This window comes from Periplaneta americana, chromosome 9 (assembly GCF_040183065.1).
Source record: "Periplaneta americana isolate PAMFEO1 chromosome 9, P.americana_PAMFEO1_priV1, whole genome shotgun sequence".
Taxonomy (NCBI): Eukaryota; Metazoa; Arthropoda; class Insecta; order Blattodea; family Blattidae; genus Periplaneta; species Periplaneta americana.
In genome coordinates this window covers 177831344-177846632 of record NC_091125.1, presented here as the reverse complement: position 1 = coordinate 177846632, position 15289 = coordinate 177831344, and positions in this window count along the sequence as shown.

Here is a 15289-nt window from a genome sequence, read left to right as displayed (position 1 = left end):
TTTTTCAAACTTCAAACTAAACAGAATGAAAACAGGGGATGGTAAAGTTTGCGCTCTAGGGAGTGCATGTTTGGCATCCCTGCCTTAGACCACGACGCTATGGCTGTCAGTCTATTTCTAGGGCATTCGATAAGTAATGGCAAGAATGCTGTAAATCAGTGCTCCTAGCGGTGACCATTGAAATCTTCTACTACGTAATAGAGCAGCGATTGTTTCATAAATTTGCAATATTGAAAGTCTCGAAATAGCCATATAGCTGTTTCTGATTTGTAGTAAACAATACAACCCTAAAAGTACGAACGAAGGTGCTTCTTAAAAATCCAAGTTTCAAGAGAAAAACATGCAACTCGGTGCTGTAGGGCATTACAAGAAGCCTGTGGGTGAGAAGTCCTACCATACTGAACTATTGCAAGCTGGGTGGAAGCGAGGCATTCGCTTTCAATCAAGAGTTGACATCCTAAGAGCTTTAGACGGATTAGTGAGAGACATATCCAGAAATGCTGCTGCAGATGGAGTCCGCCGTCTTTCAAGAATTTGGTAACGTATTATTGACATGGCAGGAGACTACATTTGAAATATGTAATGCCAACAGATTCAGAACTTATGTTTACAGACGAGGGACTTCGACTGGGACTCCCGCCTGCAGGGGCACATGCTCGGGGCCTTCTTCTACGGCTACGACGTGTCACAGATCCTGGGGGGCTGGCTGGCAGTGCGTGTGGGCGGCAACGTCGTCTTCGGCCTGGGCGCCACCTTCTCCTCGCTGTTCACCGTCATCACGCCCCCGCTCACCTACGCCAACGGGTACATCCTCATAGCCATCAGGGTTCTGGTGGGCTTCTTCCAGGTACGGCGCCGCCATTGTCATAACTTTTGTAATATTGGTTCAAAACTGGCAATAGAATCAAGAATTCGTGGGCTGTGGAACTCTTACTTTGATTGGCGGACAATAAAAACTAAAGGAATAATGGCTGTTAAAAATCAATGAGGGTTTTATTGAAAGAACACACGAGCACAAGGCCTGGGGTACGAAAACAGGCAAATGTATGAGAATTTCACCCAAACGACAATTTGTGTTAGGTTATGCAGTCATGTGGTCCAGCAAACGTAATTAAGACACATTCTAGAAGTAAGTCACATTGAAATAGGGGCACTATATTTGTTGTTTAGTGAAATGTCCAAAGACAGGTTGGGATCGAAGTGACACCAATCCAGGAGATATTCGGGTAGGGAGGAGAATGCATACATTGCTGATCAGACTTGAGATGCATACAAACAATTGTTCTTCCTCTGACACAGATCGTCAGTGCCTGATAATAGAGCGAAGCCTTGGTGCTTACAGACAGAACCTCAAACAGAGGTAAAAGGCATTACAGTGCACAACTTACTGGCATGACGCGCGTTTAATAGGGAGATGCGACGGGAGGAAAACGAATCGGAGGCCTAGAAATAATAAGAAACGTTGCACTGATCAACGTAGAATGTCCACCTTGCACATCGGTGTAGAAAAAGATCATTAATTGTTTCGTGTGATTGTCGTACTCGTTCTAATATTGCTATTTTTGTTATAGTAAATGAGTTAAAGTTCTTTCATCTCATTAAAATAAATTATAAGTTTTGAAAATTTGGTCATAAAGAATGGTAGAAACTGTACTACTGTATATACCTCCCTAATATTTTAGGAGAGTAAAATTATACTATCTAGCCCTCTCAAATTCAGGGGGTAAATCTCACCATTTTTACTCCCCCTCCACACATTTTTGTGCCATTGCCTTTAGCTTTGGGTGTTATCTTCTTGCTCGTACGTGACCGCAGACAACAACAGGCGACTATTATCTGTGCATTTCAAACTGAGTCACTGAACTGAAGCACTGGTAATTCCGGCTGTCCCAGCTGACTTTATTTGAGGAGAATGGTCCAGGATTGTGGTAAACACAGTGGCAAATGCAGTCTGAGCCGCCAGTTCGAAATGCACAGACAATAATCGCATTGCAAATCTTGTACCTGTAAGAATCAGATACAGCACTTTTTTGTTCCAACCGGCTCTTAATATACTTTCTGGCAAACAATATAAATTCATATCTATTTCAGTCGATAATAACAATAATAATTTTTCAGGGTATCGCTTTCCCTTCCATGCACGCCATATGGTCCCGGTGGGCTCCACCCCACGAGAAGAACACTCTGGCCACAATGGGCATCTTCGGCATGTTCGTGGGCTACGCCATCTCCTTCTTCGCGTCTGGAGTCCTGGCACAGACGGTGGGGTGGCCCTCGGTGTTCTACGTCTTCGGTGAGAACCATCACACTCCATTACCGCTGATAATACGGTGATAAGTAAGGAATCGAATTTGATGTGCGTAAGAAATTACCAGTAACTTTTTCCTAGAACGCTTTCAGTCAGACAGAGGCTTGTTAAGGCCTGTGGTGTATTTTCTAAGCTTGGCCCTAACATCTCTCAAATCCATCACAAAAAAGAATATCAAATAAAAATGATTTGCGCAGTTTCTTTGTCACTCCGTGTGCAACAGACAAGTTCAATGTATGAGTTACCTACTAAGAGTCAGTTGTGATGCAAAGAGTGCACGTATTATTTATGTACAATTCTCGTATATTTAAGAAGAAATCTTCTAATGTCGCCAGTCCCAACAGAACCACAATAATGCAATTATTGTAACGAAAATCAGAAAATGGAAAATGGTCACATGTTGTGCTAACTTAGGAAAGGTCAGATACAACTCGAAATCCTTCACTGAACCATACTAATGCGACTTGTACTTGACAAGACTTAAACATCATATAAGAGGGGAGAACTGTGTGTATTATTTCTGGTACTGTAAGTAAAGCTAAATTCGAAGACAAGAGGCATTGCCTGCAATAACCGAATTCATAATCGCCAAGTCCACAAAACTTCTTTGTGTGCAGTCCACATTATCAGCTGTGCCTAGATGCATGGGCCACGTTTCTAATTTAGGCATTCAGAGAATTCAACCGCGGCTGCTTTGCTACAGAGTTATGCCGAGGGTCTTGCCTAAATCAAAGCTACTGAGTAGTTAAATTGAACACGGAACTCCCAGCTTCTCTTCCCTTCTGAACCAAATCGTATTAAGGGATTTTATAGTCGCTAAAAATGCATTATTCTCGGCTGGATTTCAACTCAGGAACCTAAGAATGAATACACTTCTTGTTGCATATAGTGCCACTGTGTAGAAGTATCTGCGAGGTGTAATTCCATAATAGGACTAACGGGGTAGAATTTCGAAATGGCTGGTAAATACTTACGAAGCAAACGTATAGGCCACCCGTTACTCGTGAAACCTAACTGCGCTCAGGGAAAGGGGACAGAGAAGATGCGCTAGCTCGTTTGCCCCCACACAAGAATTTGGTTTTCACGAGACAACGAATAGCCTCTTAGCCATTGAATTTATTAATACATTTCATGGGTTAATTCTACACTAATTTGTGTTCACATTGCACTATTATCAATGTTACAATAATATATTACATCTTGCTTTAACAATAACAACAGGTTTAACGTCAGGATGGCTATTCAACAATAAAGCACTTCTCTCCGACCCCCTCTACAATGATACCCAACGTGACAAAATGGGTTCGTCATGAGCATAGTTATTCTCTTACTTTCCCCTTTTTCACCTCTCCTGGCTGGGAAGGCCAGATTTAAGAAAATTCTGAACAAAATGTAGAAATAATTCCATCATATTAATTTCTCCTAACGGTTGGCACTAACTGCAGTCAGCTGTTCTTGGTGTTTGTGTTTTCAGATCATATTTACACATAATATAACATTTTTCTTGTTTTTCTCAAAACTTACAGTTTTTAACTTGCCACCTTTCGTATTTCTACTAATCAATTTATCAGAATTCGCTGTACAGAGACAGACAGATGGCGTGCCCTATCTACTGGGGAATGCTGATTCCGCGAAAACACTTTGTAATGACGAAAAGTGATGACGATGTGTACCGGAGATTCTTTAACGTGAAGGCACTCGATGTGCACGTCTTCCCAATAACATTTATACAACCAACTCATGTCGCAAGCGATAATGCTGTAACAACTATATCTGATGAGCACAAGGCAAAGGAATAGGGACAGTCATTTGAAACAACTTATATTCGGGGGTTCCCCCCCCCCTGTTTTTTAAGGGACGTTGGGGTTAATTTGGTCCGTCATCTGGTGGCTGGTTGCAAAGGCGGACCCTGCGGACGACCCGTACATCGCTCCTGAAGAACTGAAGTACATCAAAGAATCACTGGGAACCAAGCCAGAGGAAGTAAGTGAATGCCTTGTGTTGGTAAGCAGTGTCCATGTAGATTATACTTCAACAAAACATACGGTATTGTACAGTAGCGTGCAAATTAATCCGAACACGACATATTTTTACATTTTCTGTCATTGTTGGCCTCACAGCTGCTCATACCGCTTTAATTGACATCTGTAGTACGTGTAATTCCATTGTTGAAGGTCTGTCGTTATTATTTTTTTTTATAATATGTGACATTTTGCCTGTCGTTTTGTACTTATAAGCATTTCAGTTGTGTTGAAGACTTAATACTGCAATCCTGTGTACATTCTGTCGTCTTCACAAATGGATACAACTCCACGAAAACGGTCTAAAATTATAACATTAGCAGAGCATTCTTCTATGACACAGAGGCAAATTGCTGCAGAATGTCACATCGGTTTGGCTACTGTTAATTCGATCATAAAACGATACAGGGAGACTGGATCCATCACACCCCAGAAAAAAAGGAAACTGTGGCCAGAAAAGGAAGACTTCACCTGCAGATGATCGTTTAATTGTCAGGAAAAGTAAATTAAATCCTAGACTAACTGCTGTCGACTTAACCCGCGAGTTAATGGCTACCACTGGGGCGAATATTCACGTCACAACAGTGCGGCGTAGGCTTTTGGAAGCTGGACGAAGGGCTCATAAGCCTATTAAGAAGCAACTGCTAACCCCTGTTATGTGCAAAAAAACGCTTAATTAATGTGGGCAAAATTACATCAACACTGGACAGTGAATGACTGGAAGAATGTACTTTTTTCCGATGAGTCTCATTTCGAGGTCCACGGTCACCGTGTTTCTTACGTACAGAAAGGATCCGAAAAAGTACAGTAACAGCAGCTCATCTCCAACAAGCACCCAAATACTCCCCTAAAATAATGTTTTGGGGTTGTTTTACACATGAAGGGCCTGGAGCATTAATACCTATCAAGGGAATGATGAATTCTGACAAATATATTCACTTATTGGAAACCAGAATCTTACCCCAGCTGCAAAAATCATTTCCGGATGGCAGAGGTGTGTTCCAACAAGACCTGGCACCACGCCATACGTCTCGAAAAACTACAGAATTCTTCAACAAGAAGAATATTCAGGTACTCCTCTGGCCAGGCAACTCACCCGACATCAACCCCATTGAGAACTTGTGGTCAATTTGCAAAAGAAGAATGCAAAAAATGGATTGTTCTACAAAGGAGATGATGATTTCTGCCCTCATTGGTATATGGTTTCGCGATGAAGAAATGAAGAATATTTGTGGGAAATTAGTGGAATCCATGCCAAATCGTCTCAGAGCTGTTATTAGGAACAAGGGAGGCCACATAGATTACTGAGTTATGTCTTAGATCCTTTTTTTATCCTGTTTGAGTGTTTTTGCATAAGTAATTACATTGTTCGGATTAATTTGCATGCTACTGTAAATGCAAAAGAAAGAAGAAAAAGGAACAACTGAAAAGGAAATGGACAAAAATAGGAGAGAATCAAATAGAAAAATCTGCTTCATAGATGACACACACTTTCTCATTATAAATGCAAAATCTAGGAACTTTTCAGGAATGTACTTAAAGGCGTTAAGTACTTCATAATCGAAAAAAAGAAAAAGGTGTCTGGTTTAATTGATGGATTTTTTTGTTTTAAGTACACAGCCTTGTAATACATTTCTCCAGAAATTTACACTGTAATTCCTATACGTGGGATTTTAGGGCAAATGCCTATTTTGTTTCTTAGGCATTACTACAAGTATTTAAAAATTCATCCATGATTCATAAAATCATTATATTTGATAGAGTTTTGTAGTACTATAAAATGCCTATTTCATGGTTTTAATGCGTCAAATGCTTATTTCTTTATATTTTAAGAATAACTGCGAACTTAGGCTTAATTCTTACTGCAATAGAACTAAGCATACTTTTAAATTCTAAATTGACATTCTATCACATTTCTGTGCTATCTATATTATTAACTGTTGTTACCGACATTCTCAATTATTGCAAACAGCTGTTCACAACTTCTCAAACTGTCACTTCTCGGTACTGTCGCTTAGGTTTATCACACGATCAGTGTTGCCAACTGGACGGAAATTCTGTCAAAGTTGACGGAATTTCAACGTAGCGGATGGGAAAAGAATGTCTTTGACGGGTGACGGATTTCTGGCTGAAATTACGATTTACTCGTACATCGTCTGTTTAATTTTTGGGTGAGCGTAGACCAACCCAGCACATCAACTGTAGAACTACAGTAGAGGCAGATGAATTATTATTTTAATCAAGATTGATAAGTTGTGTTAAAATTTGCTTTTTTTTTTTTTTTTTTGTATGCAGATATATTGAGTGGGTCTGATTTATTGTTTTTTTTTTATTTTGACGGATTTCCAGGTGTTAGACTGACGGGGATACATTTTATGTGTTGGCAACACTGCACACGACTCAATGGCCAGTGTGTTAAGAAAGTCCAGATTCTTCAGAGCTGAGCCTGTGAGTCAAGTCACGGGGAGAGAAAAGTCTCTCGGATGAAGAAGTTGAAATGATTAAAATGTTAAGTCTAGCGATGCTCCCAACCTCTGCCTCCACTTACAAAATGATACTGACACAAACACAAAGTTGAAAATGGACAATTTAGAGATTATTATTGCTATGTACGAGTACTACAAACAAAATAATTGTGAATGAAAGGGTTTCAATTGTTTTATTTCGTAACTTGTGTTCATTAATTATTTTGATACTGATGAATTGAAAATATTTTGTGCCCTTAATATTTGGCGAGTTAATCATTTAATCTAAATAAACGTTTTACACCAATTCTTTATTCTTTTTAACAATTGAAGACCTCCCTCAAAGAAGGTTGTATATCATAGGCTTTTTCATGTGATGTACAACCTTCTTTGAGGGAGGTCTTCAATTATTATTTAAACTGGAGTACCAAGTTTTTGAATGAAAGAAAAAACACAATTTTGAGGACATGTTATAACATTATAAGTGCCTGTTATATTATTTTACGAGCATAATGATATATTTTAGAATCTATTTTAAGCGCCTAAAGGCACAATTTTTACTGTATTAATAGAATTAATATTAATTTTTAATATTCTATCGGCATTTAAAACTGACATGGAGTAGTGGCTCAGGCAAGCCTCTCAATTTCGTCGTAGTTAATATGAAACTACATACGAATAATGCTGCCATTAAACTAGAGTCAAGGAGGCAATCATGATTATGGAGCAATTGCTGAAAGGGAATTTTTTAGACAGATTTAGAATCCGACGCTTGCCTTGTAAATTTGTATAAGAATGGATTTGCACTCCTCTCTGAGAGCTGTGTTACTGTGTGTGAAGTGACTTCTCCAATGACGCCATGTGTTATTCTGAATTACCAGATTCTGGTGCACCCTTGGAGAAAGTTCTTTACGTCACTTCCGTGGTGGGCAATTGTCGTAGCCCACACATGCGACAACTGGGGCTTCTACACTCTGATGACGCAACTGCCAACATTCATGAAAGGTACCCAATAATTATTATTCTTTTAATCTCTTGTCTAATTATTATTTTAACGACGCTGTAATATTGCTTATAGAATTTATCACAGCGACGTGCTATTGTGGCAAGTGATTCCGCATATTCGCCTTACACTTGGAGACATGGGAAAAATTAGAACCCCTCCCTGCCGTACGTCTCGAGGTAGTCTTATTATGGTGACCGTTACAGAAGTGCCTGAGTCGTCTAAGTGCTGTTTTCAGAACTGAAAATCCATCCACTTATATTGTGAACTGTACACAGAGGCAGCAAGTTACCCGTGGCACATGCCAGATGTGTGAATCCGCGGTACGTTGGTTCACTTCGTAACTGTCATCAGCCGAGTGTTGGAGTTGTCCGGGCTTTACGAGCGGGACTCGTGCTTCGAAGCTGCACTTAAGCGTGGTTTCAGGTCATACATTTTAAGGGAGATAAAAAGTCCTACAAACATGGATTTGCAAACTACAGATGTCGGTTTGAAGCGAGATTTTAATTGCAGTGTGTTGTGAGATGAAATTAATCTGACCTTCAAAGTAAAGGCCATTCGATTCTAATCCTCATTCCATACAAGAAGACTCCGCATATGAAGAAAAACACCCAAAATCCTTCTCCACTACAACCTCTGACTAGTTCTATGTTCGCGCCTGAAAATGAGACATGCATCAAAAGTGTGGAACAATGGCAGATGACGTGACATAACATATAATTTTTATAAGGTAACAACCTTACATGAAGCATCGAATGCATGCGGGATTTTTACAGGGATACAATTACATTATGAAGCATCCACGTTTCCCTTACGCCTGAATAACCGACAACTAGCTAGCCATTATAGAGTGCACTATTACTGTACATGTCGCACGATGCAAGTTAGAGCAGCACCGACACAGAACAGTAACACAAATTGTCTGCCCGACCACCGTTTCCATATCTTTGCTTGGGTTCGATACAGCAGTACTCAGCCTCCTTGTATGTTCTCACGGTCTGTTATCGACTCTCTCGTGAAAGCCTTAATTAGTTTTCCAACTGCTTCAAATATAGTACTGTATTTACTTCTCGTGTATAAAAAAACAGCAAATTTGTCATTAAGACTTCGGAAACATACTATAACTAACACTTGTGCTTTCAGATAGGGAACTGACCTATGTTGCGTTCTAGAGCTCTAAACTGGTTCAACTAATAGGATACGTGCATTTCTTTACATGCGGAATCTTTTTGTATGGAATGAAGCTCGTAATCTCGAGCCACCTTTCAGCGAAGTTCGTTATCCCGCGACGGTACCAGTTTCTGGCTTCTGATGCGAAGAATTCGGTGATACCCGTTTCAATGGCTTACAAGTTTTGGAAATTTCATCCACGCAGGAAGTGGGCCATGGATCGAAACAGATGGTAATCAAGGCTATATGACGGGTGTGGTAGCACTTCGCTTCCTCCCAATTCCTGAAAATTGTTCTCTGGTTGTTCGAGCTGTATGGCATCTCACATAGCTCTCTCTGTTTGGACCAACTGGCAATGAATCAAACCTTCATAATTCCATCAGATTCAAGGAATTACTTTGGGGACACACCGATTTTGTTAACGGCGACTTTGGCAGGTTCACGAGGATCGAACCACTGTTTTAAGATGTCAGGGATGCGGTTATATAGCCATTTTTCATCACATCTGACAATTCTCCTGATAAATCTATCATCCGTGGGATTAGCGATAAGCTGACAATACATATTCCCTCTGCGTTGAGCCAGTTCAGGTGTCAGTTCATGAGATTCCGATCTACAACTTCTGTATGATTTTCTTAGCATCTTAAGTCCACACCTGTGGAGTAATGGTTAGCGCATCTAGCCACGAAACAAAGCAGCCCAAGTTCTATTCCCGGTTGGGACAAGTTACCTGGTTGAGGTTTTTTCTGGGGTTTTCTCTCAAACGAGCAAATGCTGGCTAACTATCGGTGCTGGACCCCGGACTCATTTCACCGGCATTATCACCTTCACCTCATATAGACGCTAAATAACTTAATATGTTGATAAAGCGTCGTAAAATAACGTACTAAAAAATTCTAAGCGTCTTAATGGGGCGATATATTATAAACACCAAGTTCTTCTGAATACTTTTTCGTGGTTTTTCTTCCAAAACTCTGCGTGTATTTTCAACATTCTATATTTTAGGTCCAGTTATTCTAGGACGTTGTAAATCTTTAATCTATCTTTCTCCATTATTTATTCATTTAAATTTTAAGTTAATGGCAAAAAGAATGGGCCTATTCTTGGTCGATAGAAATGCTAAGTTCTACAGCACAATTCACTCGTGTATATGTAACCCACTGCAAGGCATTGCTGTGGTGTCTCTTCATTGAAAGTCGTCCGTCTATAATGTATTAAACCTTACGAGCAGTGTGTGGCCCAGTGGTAAGATGTCTGACATCCTTACCAGAGGTTGTGAGTTCGCCTCCCAGTACGGTAAGATTATTATTTTTTTTTTAATTTTAATTTTTAATCAATTTATTAGTTTAAATGTGAAATGACATTTGTTAACAAACTTCGTTATGCCTGCCTTGTAAAAATATTATTGCCCATCACCTGTGGGCTATTATTAGGTCCACTACTTTTCTCTATCTACATTAATGACGTATCAAAGAACTTACAGTATTGCCGATATCACCTCTATGCCGACGACCTACAACTTTACATACATTCCAGACCCAATACGATCAATGAATCGATTGACAAGTTAAATTGTGACCTAGCCACTGTCTCCACTTGGGCGGCCAATTTCGGACTTGCACTTAATCCAAGTAAGACTCAAGCCATAATTATTGGACATAAGCGTTTAGTTAACTCCCTTAATAACAGTAATCTTTCAGTTGTTACTCTTAACAACACGCTAATCCCTTATTCATCTGTCGTAAAAAATCTTGGCTTCTTTTTTGATAATAATCTAAGTTGGAATGTTCAAGTTAAAGAAACGATAAAAAAAATCTGTTCCTCCATTCACTGTTTGAGTCGCTTGAGAAACTTCTTGCCCCAGCAACTAAAACTTACCCTAGTGCAAACCCTAGTAACGCCGCACTTCGATTATTGTGACGTTTTGTTAAGTGACCTAAGTTCTGAATTGTCAGTCAAGTTACAGCGAGCTCAGAATATGTGCATCAGATACGTGTGCAACATCCGACGGTATGATCACATATCACCGTCCTTCGCAAGTCTCTCGTGGCTCCGACTTAAAGAACGTAGAACTTTACACTCTTTGTCTTTACTCTTTCGAATTCTGCACACTTCAACACCAAATTACCTTTCGTCTCGTTTCTCTTATCTATACTCTAACCACGACGTAAATACCAGATCACTTATCTGTGGCACGCTAAGTATACCTCTTCATAGAACATCTTGTTATTCATCATCTTTTACAATATCCACCTCGCGTCAATGGAATTCCTTGTCACAAAGTATTAGGGGCTGCAAGACAATAAACACCTTTAAGAACAGCTTAAAAGATAACCTTATTAGCATTTCACTCCAATCATACTGATTTAAACTATCACTGACTACATTGTTACTTTTTTCTTTAGACATCATCCTGATTGTGCTGTATTTTAATTGTCTCGTAATAATCTCTTTCTATTATCTAATATTATTTGAAATATATTAACATTCTATGTATTTTAGTTTAATTCTGCTACACAGTTTATTTCAGTGTTTAATTAATAGTTCATAGTATTTTGTTGTTTAATTTGTAAATAACTTTTGTTTACATGTAACTCTCATCTCAATCAAATTGTTGGATTCTTTGTAAGTTCATGCATATGTATATACACTTTTTGCTGGTTGAGTGGAAGAGAAGGCCTTACGGCCTTAACTCTGCCAGCTAAAATAAATCATTATTATTATTATTATTATTAATAGGTGAGACCTGGCCTGTATAAACAAAAATACTTGTTTCACATCCTAAAAAACCGGACGCATATCAAACACAAATAAATAATTAAATTAACAAAAACAAACAATTTTTTAATATATTAACAAAAAAAGGCCTGTGGTGGGGACTAGTATCTCGTCCACAAAGCACCTGCGTCAACAACTGCCCTCATTCTGTGCGGCATGGAGTCCACAAGATTATGGAATAGGTCTAAATTCTCGGCTACCTCCTCCCACGCATCTAGAACTCTGTCCCACAATTCCTCAGATGTCCGAACGGGTGGTTGTTCTGCCCAATTGGAGCATGGGATCCTTTTGACTGCAGCCCACAAATTTTGTATCTGATTCATATCTGGTGATTTTGGAGGCCAGTCGACTGGGTCGACATCACATCTCCTCGTAAACCATCTTTGAATCTGGTTGGCGGTGTGTATCGGATGATTATCCTGCTGGAAGAAAAGTGTTCCTTCTGGATATTGTTTTCTGGCGGTCTGATATCTGGGCAGCGCTCAAGATGTTCTCTATCCCTGACTTGTTGCGAATTGCAGTGTGGGCAGTCAGCATGGAGGCAGTGCGGCATGCAATCATGTTGGGCGTGTAGACGTTGCTTCTGCATCTTTCCTTGACCAGTGTGGCGTTTTGCAAATGGATGTAGGTATTTCACAAGATTCAAGATCTGTGGATACAACTACCACCATCATCCTCCTCTTCCTTACCCTCGACACCTACTATGAAGTCAGATATTAAAAATATATATTCAGTGTCCATTATCCATAGTTTGGCAGAGATTCTCGGTGATGAGTCTTCTTTTGTTTTGTTTTTACTTCATTCTTAATATACTGTGTTATATGAAGTTTCCTGTCGAAGTTACTGTTGTTCCGTTTTTTTTTTTTTTTTTTTTTTTTTTTTTCCCAGACAATCTGCTTGTTCATTGACAAATTTGGCAGTGTCCCGGAATCCACTGAAAACCCACAGTTTTGTTCTTCGTCTCAAGAGTTCTGACAGTGTTAGACATTCTACTACTTCCATTGAACTAGGTGGGCCAGTAGAGCTTATGGACTGAACTGCCACTTTTGAATCAGATAGGATAACAGCTACCTTAAATTTATCATGGTTTCAGTTTACATGTTGCAATGCTATTTTGATGGCTGTACTTCTCCATCACAGGCTGTTCTGTATTGTCCAACTGGTCCATATGAGGCAAAACGTTTACTTCCAGCACCTACATTTTGTGATTTTCTGTCTGTGATTCGTCGGTGAATACTCTTAGCCAGCTTACCTCAGGATATTTTGTATTCATGGTTTCTAGAGTTAGCAGTCTGAGTTCTTCGTATGTGTAATTTGACAGAGTTCTGTGCTGAATGTTGAAGGTATTATTTGTACTGGATTTTGGTGAAGAAATAGAGGTTGTGGTTCTCTTGTCATTTTCAATTTGTTTTGAGTCCTATGGGTGTTCGGATAAATCCTTTCCGAGTTTTTAGTTTGCGTTCATCCTTCTCCATTATTAAAACGTTGAACCATCGCGAACAGTCACTTCCATGTTCACTACACCATTTTCACTTATTTTGAAGCGTAAAATATTTCAAATTATTGTTCAAACCAGACTTTAATCCTTGAGTCAGTTACTGCCATCAAGCATGTCAGCCATAACAGTCGTTGATACGTAATTGCAGAGACACTGCACTACCAGATGGAAGAGACTGGCTTCATAACCGGGTTCCCCTACTTGCTGCTGGGCATCACGGGGCCCATAGCAGGGAGAGTGGCCGACTGGCTATGTAACGACACGAGGCTATCCGTCACACAGGTGAGTCAGCACTGCACCACTATACAGGGGTGTTCTGTTCTACTCAGTTTCAACATTCGTTTTACTCACTCGTTGAAGAAGCACCGGCTCGCTGTAAAAATATATTATCATGAGAATTATTAAATTAATATAAACTACTTCAAATCCCATCAGTTATTTCACGCATTGAAATTTAAAACTATTTGGCACATTTCGATACTTTTAATTACGTAAAGCAACAGCATTTTTTATATTGACTTGATTCTCATAGTGCTAAAAGTCAGGCTATTACAAAAAAAAATGAATATCGCAAATTTGAAGTATACTTTCTCATAAGGTTTAGCTATGCTTTTGTCAGTAATTCAAGTCCTTTAACTTGGAAATGATATGCACATCTAACAACTGTCATCAGAAGAGAGGCCTAAACGATATAATTTAAATAAATACATGATCGTTTTCGTGTGTGCAGAGCAAAGACATTTCTGTAATCCTAAAATTAGGAAATTCGACTTCCTTCATTAATCATACTGTTTAAGGAAACGCTGCAGTTAATAATTGCAATTGATTCTTCACAGAGCTACATAAAATAGCGCAAATGCGTATTACAATCATCTATAGGCACCGTGCATGGGTCTCAAATGCGTATTACAATCATCTATAGGCACCGTGCATGGGTCTCAAATGCGTATTACAATCATCTATAGGCACCGTGCATGGGTCTCAAATGCGTATTACAATCATCTATAGGCACCGTGCATGGGTCTCAAATGCGTATTACAATCATCTATAGGCACCGTGCATGGGTCTCAAATGCGTATTACAATCATCTATAGGCACCGTGCATGGGTCTCAAATGCGTATTACAATCATCTATAGGCACCGTGCATGGGTCTCAAAATCGTACTGGTGGCGCCGCGCAGTGTCTCAATTCCTAATTAACTACAGGCTCGCAGTCATTCACTAGTCATGTGTGATATAGAATTACATGCGGCTTTCTGCCGATAAAAAGTTGTAATATTAGTAAGAATGGGTTCATTGATTCATAGTGCTATGCCCAAGGGCAGGTCTTTCACTGCAAACCCAGCAATCTCCAGTCTTTAATTATTTTATAGACTCAGTGGAAAGTTCAGTACCGTACTGCTAGAGGAGTGTAAAAATGTTAACTACAAAGTTCCTGAAATATCAGTGAAGTTGTTTGGCATTTAAATCAGATTTCAGACCATTGAATGAGGGTGAACAGTCATATTACTAAAACATTGATATACTTATATTTGATGTCATGACGTGTGTAATATTTGTGTGTATAATGTCTCTATAAATTACGTATTTTAATGTAATTTAATTCTAAAAGTAGTCTTAATTACTCTTCCTGAATAATGGACGACTGCAAATTCTCTAAAACACAACACATATGAACAAGATCATCAACATACATCCTCTGATTGAGGTTCTGGCTGATATGTACATCTGTTATCGGGCAGTACATCTCACTTGACGATATGTGTCAGAGGAAGAACAATATTGTTTGTATGCATATGAAGTCTGACTAGTGTAATTTGTAGCTAGTCGGCGATATATGCAATGGAAGGGAAAAGGAACTGGCCACTCTACTCCATGATATTCTGGCCTAGTTGCCTCATAAGTGGTGTCTTGTTGGTATCACTTACGAGGTTCAGACTTCTCTTTGGACAGTTGAATAAACAACAAGATCAACATGCGGAAGCAGTTCAATTGATAGTTTGCGTAAAATGTTATACTGTATATTTTAATTCGCTGAATGCACCT